This window comes from Castor canadensis, chromosome 4, assembly GCF_047511655.1.
Source record: "Castor canadensis chromosome 4, mCasCan1.hap1v2, whole genome shotgun sequence".
Taxonomy (NCBI): domain Eukaryota; kingdom Metazoa; phylum Chordata; class Mammalia; order Rodentia; family Castoridae; genus Castor; species Castor canadensis.
Genome location: NC_133389.1, coordinates 62181234 through 62189828, shown reverse-complemented (window position 1 = coordinate 62189828; position 8595 = coordinate 62181234). Strand labels below are relative to the sequence as shown.

General features: G+C 43.2%; 1 pseudogene; it reads right to left on the bottom strand.

Moving 5' to 3' along the window:
* Positions 1-2517: 2517 nt before the first annotated feature.
* On the bottom strand, positions 2518-3519 carry LOC109689154 (septin-9 pseudogene; annotated as a pseudogene).
* Between the last annotated feature and the right edge of the window lie 5076 nt (positions 3520-8595).

Sequence of the window (8595 nt, the reverse complement as noted above, 5' to 3'; positions counted from 1 at the left end):
AAATGAAATTCTAACTTTATTTGTTTGACCTGGAACTAACTTTGGAATATTCCAGAGCATCTGAAAGAAGGAGATACTTAATTAGGCCTATTTTATGCATTAAATTGTAAAGAAAGCACTGTCAAAAAGTGACACTGGATATCCAGTGAATTGTGTTTGTATGCATGTACGAATGGAGTCAAATTTGTATGGAATTCACAGAAGCCTAATAGTTGTAGTATTATGTCTTTGGTTACAGTTCTAGTAATTGTTTTAATGTTGTATTCAATAGAGATTGTCAAGTTTCCTTGTCAACTGCATCATTATTGTAATGAAATCTTAACAGATCATTAGTCATGGTCATTTTGAGTCTTGTTTCATGATGGCTTACTGTTTACTCTGACCTAAAGTGTTTTGCCTTTACAAAAGCTCACAAAAGAATACTGACAAGTAGGCTTTTGATAACTTTAAGAGAACATCATTGAACTTGGTAAGAATTCCTAGAACTCTAGGAGAGACTGATAGTTCGTAAGACTACTAATCCAACATCAGGCGAAGGAGAATTGATTGAATCCCCAGGAAATGCTTTGGCAGGTTTTCATTCCAAGTTAGCCTATACCAGGATTACTGAGACCTGTAATTTGAATAAACTCCTTAAGGCTGCTCCAAATCAGACAGCCTACAGTGGCCGGTTTAACGGGCAGAGCTACGCACATGAAGTGGAAAAACAAAACCGGTATTTGAAAAGAAGTAAAGTTAAATGTGTATTCATGGAGAGCTTGGACCTCAGCATAGTCTTTCCTGAATCTTTAAAGCTTCAGTTAGTGTGAAGCTCTCTTTGAATTTGTATTTGTCTTTCTGTGTCTGGCTTATTTCGTCCATGTTGCTGCTAGTGACAGGATTTCATTCCTTTTATAGCTGAATATATTCCATAGTGTATGTATTCCTCATTGTCTTTATCCATTCATTTATTGACGAATTCCATACCTTAAGCACTGAGAGTAGTACAGCAATAAATATGGGAATAACTGGGTGTTGTGGCGTACACTTACATTCCCATCACTCAGGAGACAGGAGGAAGGGGGAAGGGAAGTTTGAGGTCAGTCTGGGCTATACAGTGAGACTGGCTCAAAACAACTAAAGCAAACAAACAAAACTATAGAAGTGCAGGAATCTCTTTGATATAAACTTTCTTTTGGCTCTATATATTCAGTAGTGGGGTTGCTGGATTATATGATTGTTCTATTTCCACTTGAAAGATTCTCCATAGTGGTTTCCATGGTGGCTGTACTAATTTGCATTTCTACCAACAGTGCTTCAGATATCCTCTTTCTCTGCATACTCACCAACATTTATTTTGTCTTTTTGATATATCCATTCTAACTGGGTAAGGTGATATCTTGTTATGGTTTTAATTTGCATTTCACTGATCCCTAAGTTGGCATTGAGCATTGTTTTATATACTTTTTAACCAGATCCTCTTAGCCCATTTTTAAATTGCATTGTTGTTTTTGAGTTTCTTATATATTCTGGATATTAATCTCATATTGATGACTAGTTTTCAAGTATTTTCTACCATTTTGTAGGTTGTCTTTTCACTGTTGATTTACTTTGTTTTGGTGAAGCTTCTTTGGTATAATTCATCCATTTTTAATTTTGCTCCTGTGCTATTGAAGACTTATAAAAAATACTTTGCCTACAATGCCTTGGAAGTGTTTCTTTTTTTATTTCATAGTTTCAGATCTTACACCTAGTCTTTTGTTCCTTTTTTTTTTTTTTTTTTTTGGCAGCCCTGAGGTTTGAACTCAGATCCTCACACTTGCTAGGCAGGCACTCTACCACTAGAGCCACACCCCCATCCATTTTTTGTTTTAGTTATTTTTCAGGTAGGGTCTCTTGATTTTGCCTGAGGCTGGCCTCAGACCTTGATCCTCCTACTTATAACATTCCACACAGCTGGGATCACAGGCATGTACTACCATGCTTGGCTTATTGATTGCGATGGGATTTTGCTAAAATCCCATTTTTTGTAGCCTCAAATGCAGTTGAGATTACATGTGCAGCCCACCATGGCTGCACAAAATTGTTCCAATTTTGAGGATCCATTTTTGTGTGTGTGTAGAGTAAGAAGGTTGGGTGGATATTCAGTTTTGCCAGCACCATTTGTTGAAGAGACTGTCTTTTCTCCAATGTATGTTCTTGGTGCCTTTGTCAGATCAGTTGGCTGTAAGTATATGGATTAATTTCTGGTTTCTCTATTTGGTTCCATTGGTCTATGTGTTATTTTTATGCCAATTTCATGCTGTTTTGGTTGCTATAGCTTTTAGGATATTTAAATCAGATATTTTGATCCCTACAGGCTTTTTTTTTTTTTTTTTTTTTTTTGGAGGGCGCATCTTCTCTTGTTACCTGGCTGCGTGGGAAGGGGTGGAGAACAATGACAAATGGAGAAAGTTGTATAAAATAAGATGGGGCAAGTGGGCGGGCCTGGGGGGGAGGGACAGACTTGGGGGCAGGGTCCAGGAGCATGGGTGGCATCTACATCTCCTGGGCTTCTGGCTCCTTCTCCTCGACCCTGTTGGCAATGGCGTTGTGGCCCTCATTGAGTTCTTTCACGAGGCAGGCTTCCAAGTGGATGCTGCAGGTGACGTCGTTGATATTCTGCATGTGCGTCCTGATAAGGAGATCCCGCAGGTAGGCCATCTCCCAGTGCATGGTGTTCTCAACTTCGATGGTGCCCCACTTGGTCTTCCTCCCAAGGATCCTCTTGCCATTGACTTGGTACTCATGGTTACTGCCCACCAAAGAAAATGGTATCATCTCCTGGAACTTCTTGTTCACCAGTCGGTCCTCTGAGTCCTCATCAAACACGTCGATGCCGTGGGACAGCAGGTCTGCAGAGATCCGCTATTTGGAGTAGACCCTCTTCTCCAGGGTCAGCATACCAGCCTTGGCGATGACGAGGACAATGTTGACCATCTTGCTCAGACGCTTCATGAACTCAGTGTCTAGGGGCCTGAGTGAGTGGCCGGTGGCAGGGATGAAGTAGAGGCAACAGTGGACGCGAGTGGTCGGGATGCGCCTCTTCCAGTTGATGTTGACCTCCTCCTGAAGGTACTTCTCGTACTGGGCGTTGATGAACTTCATCATGGGCTGCCAGCAGTTCTTATCGTTGATGTAGTCCCCAAACCCAGGTGTGACGATCACAGTCAGCTTCATCCGCACCCCTTCTCCTCGATATCGTGGGTGATGGACTTGATTTCAAGGGTTTTGGGGATGCGCTCCTCTGACGTGGGCTGCACTGACTTCCGGCTGATTTTTGGACTTGAAGAGGCTGTTGATTAAGGTGGGCTTTCCTAAGCAGCTCTGCCCAACCACCATGACGTTGAACTCAAAGCCCTGCTTCGTGGCCTTCCTGCGCATTTGCTCCAGGATGGAGTCGATCCCCGTGTAGCCGAACTCCTCTTAAGGTGTAGGTGTCTGCTTGAGCATGGCGTCTCTGGGGGTGTCAGCCATGTCGCCAACACAGGTGGGAGCTGCCTCGGTGGTCCAGCAGCTGAAAGTCAGGCTGTACGGGATGCCGGAGAGCCGCTGCCTGCCTACCGGGTCACATGGCTCAGAGCCCAGCAGAGGATCAAAGGGGCTTTGTGGCCGCGGACCACGGAGCCTCCCAGAGCGCGGGGCCAGAGGTAGGAGAGCCTGCAAAGGCCTGTGGAGGGAGGTTTTGGGTTTTGTTGGATTTTTTGGGTTTTTTTTTTTTTTTTTCCTTTGCTCAGGGTTTCTTCAGTCATTCTGAATCTCTATGCTATTTGGTTATAGGAATGGAACCACACTTTTTAATTTTTGTGTATGAGATCATTGCTATATTGATGGGGATGACACTGAATCTGTTGATTGCTTTGAGCATCTTAACAGTATTAATGAATCCATGAACACAGAATATCTTTCTTTCTTTTCTGTATGTTCTCTAATTTCTGTGTTCCATCATTCATCATGAGGTAGAAAACACAACACAAATCAGGAAAAATATCAGTACAGTGACTATTTAGAGAGACTTCTCTTGAACCTTGTTGGAAGGGACTACGGAAAGTTCTCACCTGTGTGTCCCACACCTGTTGGAGACTTTAGGTGAAGCTGATTAGAGAAAAGCTTCCCCAGAAGCAGATGTATCTTAAGATGGGGACAGTTTTTACCAAGACATCAGAACAAGACTCTCTGAGAAGGATGAGGTACTTAGCCATCTTACTTTTTCCTTGGGCTCACCTTTTTCACTTGACAGTTATTAGACTTCTAGACACTTGTTCTCATTGGCTGTTTTAATTTAGCCCATTTGCAGGCTATTAGATAGATGATTTAATATCTGAACACAGAGGAATCTGCAGGTACTAATACTTTTGTTGCAACTGGATGAATACATTGGGTATTACAGAGTCACAGACAGGTACAGGAAAAACAACAAGCAGACTATTTGGTTAAAATGGACAGACTCCTCTCCAGACTTGCTCTTCAATCATCTGATTTTTCAGTGGTTTGGTTTATGAGGTCACTGACCAGGGAGCGTGTTCCAAACACTTGGTATTATCGTCTTGGTAGTCCTGAATCTCCTGGTGAACTGTGTTCTCAAGTCTTAAATGCCTGTGTGTAGCCATCTGCTAAATGCCAAGTTGTGTCTTTGCTGGAATAACAAGAACACAAGGAATGAACTCATGTGTGATCGTGAGGATACCATCACCTATGGATGACACACAAAGACTAGAAACTCAGGGTGATGAGAGTGGTACTGAGGGCCTAAGTTGGGTCAAACTCCCATTCAGTGGAGCATGACCAAAAGCAAGGGAGGGGAGATTGCCAGAAGTTGTGGGAGACAGTAGACTTTCTTGGACAGGGCACCTGAGTTGCGTCCAACAGAACCAGCCAAGAGTTTAATCACTGTAACTGTGCTTTGGCTGATCTCAGAAACAAACTCACCAGAAAGGCTATAACCAATTGACTGTTGATTGACTAGGCTGTAGCTAGTTCTGTTCTGTGACTCACTTTTGCTCTCCTGTAAGTGCTGTGTGATCACATTGTGAGTTTGGAGTTTTCAGAACTCTAGTTCTAGGAGCTGCCCAGCTTATGAACTGTTTTGCTTTGCTGAAATAAACTCTAGTAAACTTAATTGGTCCATGGAATTTTCCTCTTAGCAGAAGCATCTAGGATTTGCCTTTGGGTCACATTTCTAGCTGTGGGATGACAGTTCATTCTCATTATTGCTTTGTGGTGTCTTCCTCTAAGTTCTGTAAAGAATTTGGCTGCTGTTTTGCAAAAAACCCATAAAATGGTAGTGAGAACCACTTGTCTCACTAACATTAAACTTATGCTTCCTGCTCTGTGCCCATGTTTGTTACATATATTTTTTTATTTCAAGACTGACTCCCAGGGTAACATTTTTGAGGATATTGAAAAATAGCAATTAAACGCACCATGTGTAGCACCCATAACATCCATTAAAATGACAACTACATGAAATATTTTAATTGAGTAAGCACACACATAGTTGACAACTATGGCAGGTTGTTATACTTGTCACCTGCCTAACACTGAATGTCACTGTCATCCTTATCAGTGTCCTGTAATGTACTTCTTAGAGTAGACTCAGTATGGGAGAGACTTGTCTTATACATAAGAACGTGTTCCCAAAGGTGGGGGAAGTTCCATGAGGAGGAAGAGGAAGAAACCATCAGTGGGTCCAGCCTGTACATTAGAATCAACTGGGGACTTTAAAATGACTGATGCCCAGGTCACATTCCTGAGATGATTATAATAGGTCTGGAATGGGGCTCCCTGCCTCGTAATGTTTTAATTTTTAATCACTTGATTCCGGGTCATTTCCCACAGTTTCTGGAAAAAACACCTCCCATCAGTGTTGACCCAGGCTCCAGGAGATGGCTCCGTCCTGTGGCAAAGGTACATCCAAAGGTGCATCATGGCTCTGGCCCCTCTTGTGATCCCTGACCAAGGGAAAAGGGAGATTGTCCTTCTCCTCCACTGTGAGGGACACCTGGGAAGAGTGTCCAGGTGTTCCTGTGCTGAAGAGGCCCCAGGTTTTGTTCTGGAACAGCCCTCGTGGGGGACCAGCCCTCAGATGTCGCACAGTCCTGATCTCCTCTCCTTTTATCACCTCTCAGTGCAAGCAAATTGCCTTCCATAAGGATGCCTAGATGTCAGCGCTCAGCTTTCCACCACTGAGTCACATGGGTGTCTTGGCTGAGGGTCAGCACCAGCACTAGGTTACATCCATTCTGACCTAGTATCTCCTGCTCGGACAAAGCAAATTTGTAGCCACACTCCTCATCCTCAGTGGATGACACTGTTTGGTCCCCGTGCTCTTGCAGACAGAGCTGGTTGACAGTGGCTCCTGGCCTGTGTGCCTGGAATTGCCCTGAGATGGGGACTCTGCATCTATCTACCCATAAAACCTTACTGGAACACATAACACACATGACATGAAGGTCAATCGGAAACAGGATCTGCTGGCTGGCTGACTGATTTGCTGACTGAGAAGGTGGGAGACAGCTGTGTGTAAGGGGTGGTCAGGGCAGAGCTTATGGCTAAAGCTGCCAGTGGTCAGAGCAAGAAGCAGGCAGAGGGTGAGACCCTGGTGGGGAAGGGAGAGTGTCTGCCTCCCTCTACAGCATGTGCATTGTGCCTGATTTGCTTTGTGCAGAATGAGCACCGTGTGCTCCGCTCCTGACTTCCCAGGTTCTTAGGAGATACTGTGAATGCATAGCATCACTTCCTGCCATCATGTCTGCTTTAGAAAAGTTCTCAAACCAGATGTTCAGTTTATAGTTAGAGCACTGCCAAATTGGTACTTGGATCATATACTCGAGCATTTAACCATATCTGATATGAAAATTTTTGATTTTCAGTTTTTGGGAAAGTAATGAGTACATATATGGTCCAAGGTTGAGCTTCAGGGGTTTCCATGGAAATCAAAAAGATATTTGTATGAGTGCATCAATGATTTTTTTAAATGGGAGGGGGTCAAAACTGGATTCTCAAGGCCTCCCAAATAGGTTAGCCCTTCTATGTAAAGGAAAGCTCATTTCATTTTGGAGTTTTATCTTTCACATTGGTGTCAGATCTCGTGTAACTTGAGTAGTTTAACAGAACTTATGGAGGGGCTACAATGGAGTCTAATGTCAATCACTAAGGAGCATAAATTAGATGTTCATAGAAAGAAAGGAAAACATAAAGGTTGCAATATGAAACAAAACTCAAACTCTTGTGATCAGTAATAGCATTATTTATAATAGTTAAAAAGTAGAAACAAGAACTGGTGGGGTGGCTCAAATGGTAGAGCGCCTTAGCAAGCACGAGGCCCTGAGTTCAAACCTCAGTATTGCCAAAAAGAAAAAAACCCAGTGGAAACAACTTAAGTGTCCATGGGTATGTAAATAAACAAAATATCATAGAGATAGATGAAGGAATATTATTCAGCTTCAAAAATTCTGAGGATGCTGTGCTGGGTGAAGTCATTCATAAAAGGACAAATATATAATTCCATTTATAGGAATTATAGCTAGAGTAGTCAGTCAGAATTAAAAATGGAGTGTGGTTACTGGATTGATGGGAACTTACTGCTTAATGGGGTACAGCATTTCAGTAGGAGAAGTTGAAAAGTTCTGGAGATAGATCGCAGTGATGGTTTCACAATAACGCCACTGAATTGTACACTTCAAGTGGCTTTTGAGGTAAATTTTATGTTATGTATGTTTTATTACCAAAGAAACTGTCTTGAGGCTGATGCTAACGTCCAGAGTGCCATCCCTAGTGGCAGCAGGTCATAAATTGGTCTCTGAGTTCTGTGGCATCCCTGTCTCTGAGTGAGGTGCAAAACTCTTTGGAATAATGGCCACTTAAGTACTGACAATTAAAACCAATACCTATTACACAGTCACTTAAATGTGTGACAATTTGCTAATGCTTTTATCAGTTAATAGGATCGGAAAGAGAGGTGAATTATGCTTAACTGATGTACGTAATTTACATGAGGGTAATAACCAATAAATTGGTGTTTTATGAAATAGAGATGTGGAGTTAGCACAAGGAAAAGCAGGAGACTTGAGCGGATGGACACGAACCCCTCATTAAGTCATCAGGTGAGCCGAGCCCTCTGCCTTGGGTTGGTCACACACACCCAAAGTCAATGGCTCTCCGGCTCCAGGAAATATTTGGCTTGGGAAGGCTTTGCTCTCCTGGCAGGAGCTATTTATTCCCTGTACCCACTGACAGGGTGCATCAGGTCACATGTGACCCCCAAGTAGCACATCCTCTTGCCAGGCAGGTTATACCAGGCTCCAGGAAGGCCAGCATTCTGTCCCTACAGACTGGGATTCCAGCAGTGGCCTGGCTCCAGCAGTGATGTGGGCAGAGGTGCAAATCCTCCCATGCCACATTATTGCTTCTGTTCTCTTGGACCCTGCTGGAAAGCATGCACTGGGTTGATATCCCATGTTTTCTGGAGGTGTCAGGAGAGCCTGAAGTATTCTCCTGGTGTAGCAGTCACTTGCTTTCCCAAAGAGGTCCTGCTGTGGTTGGATGTGGTTTGAATGTGTCCCTCAGAGGTTTGTG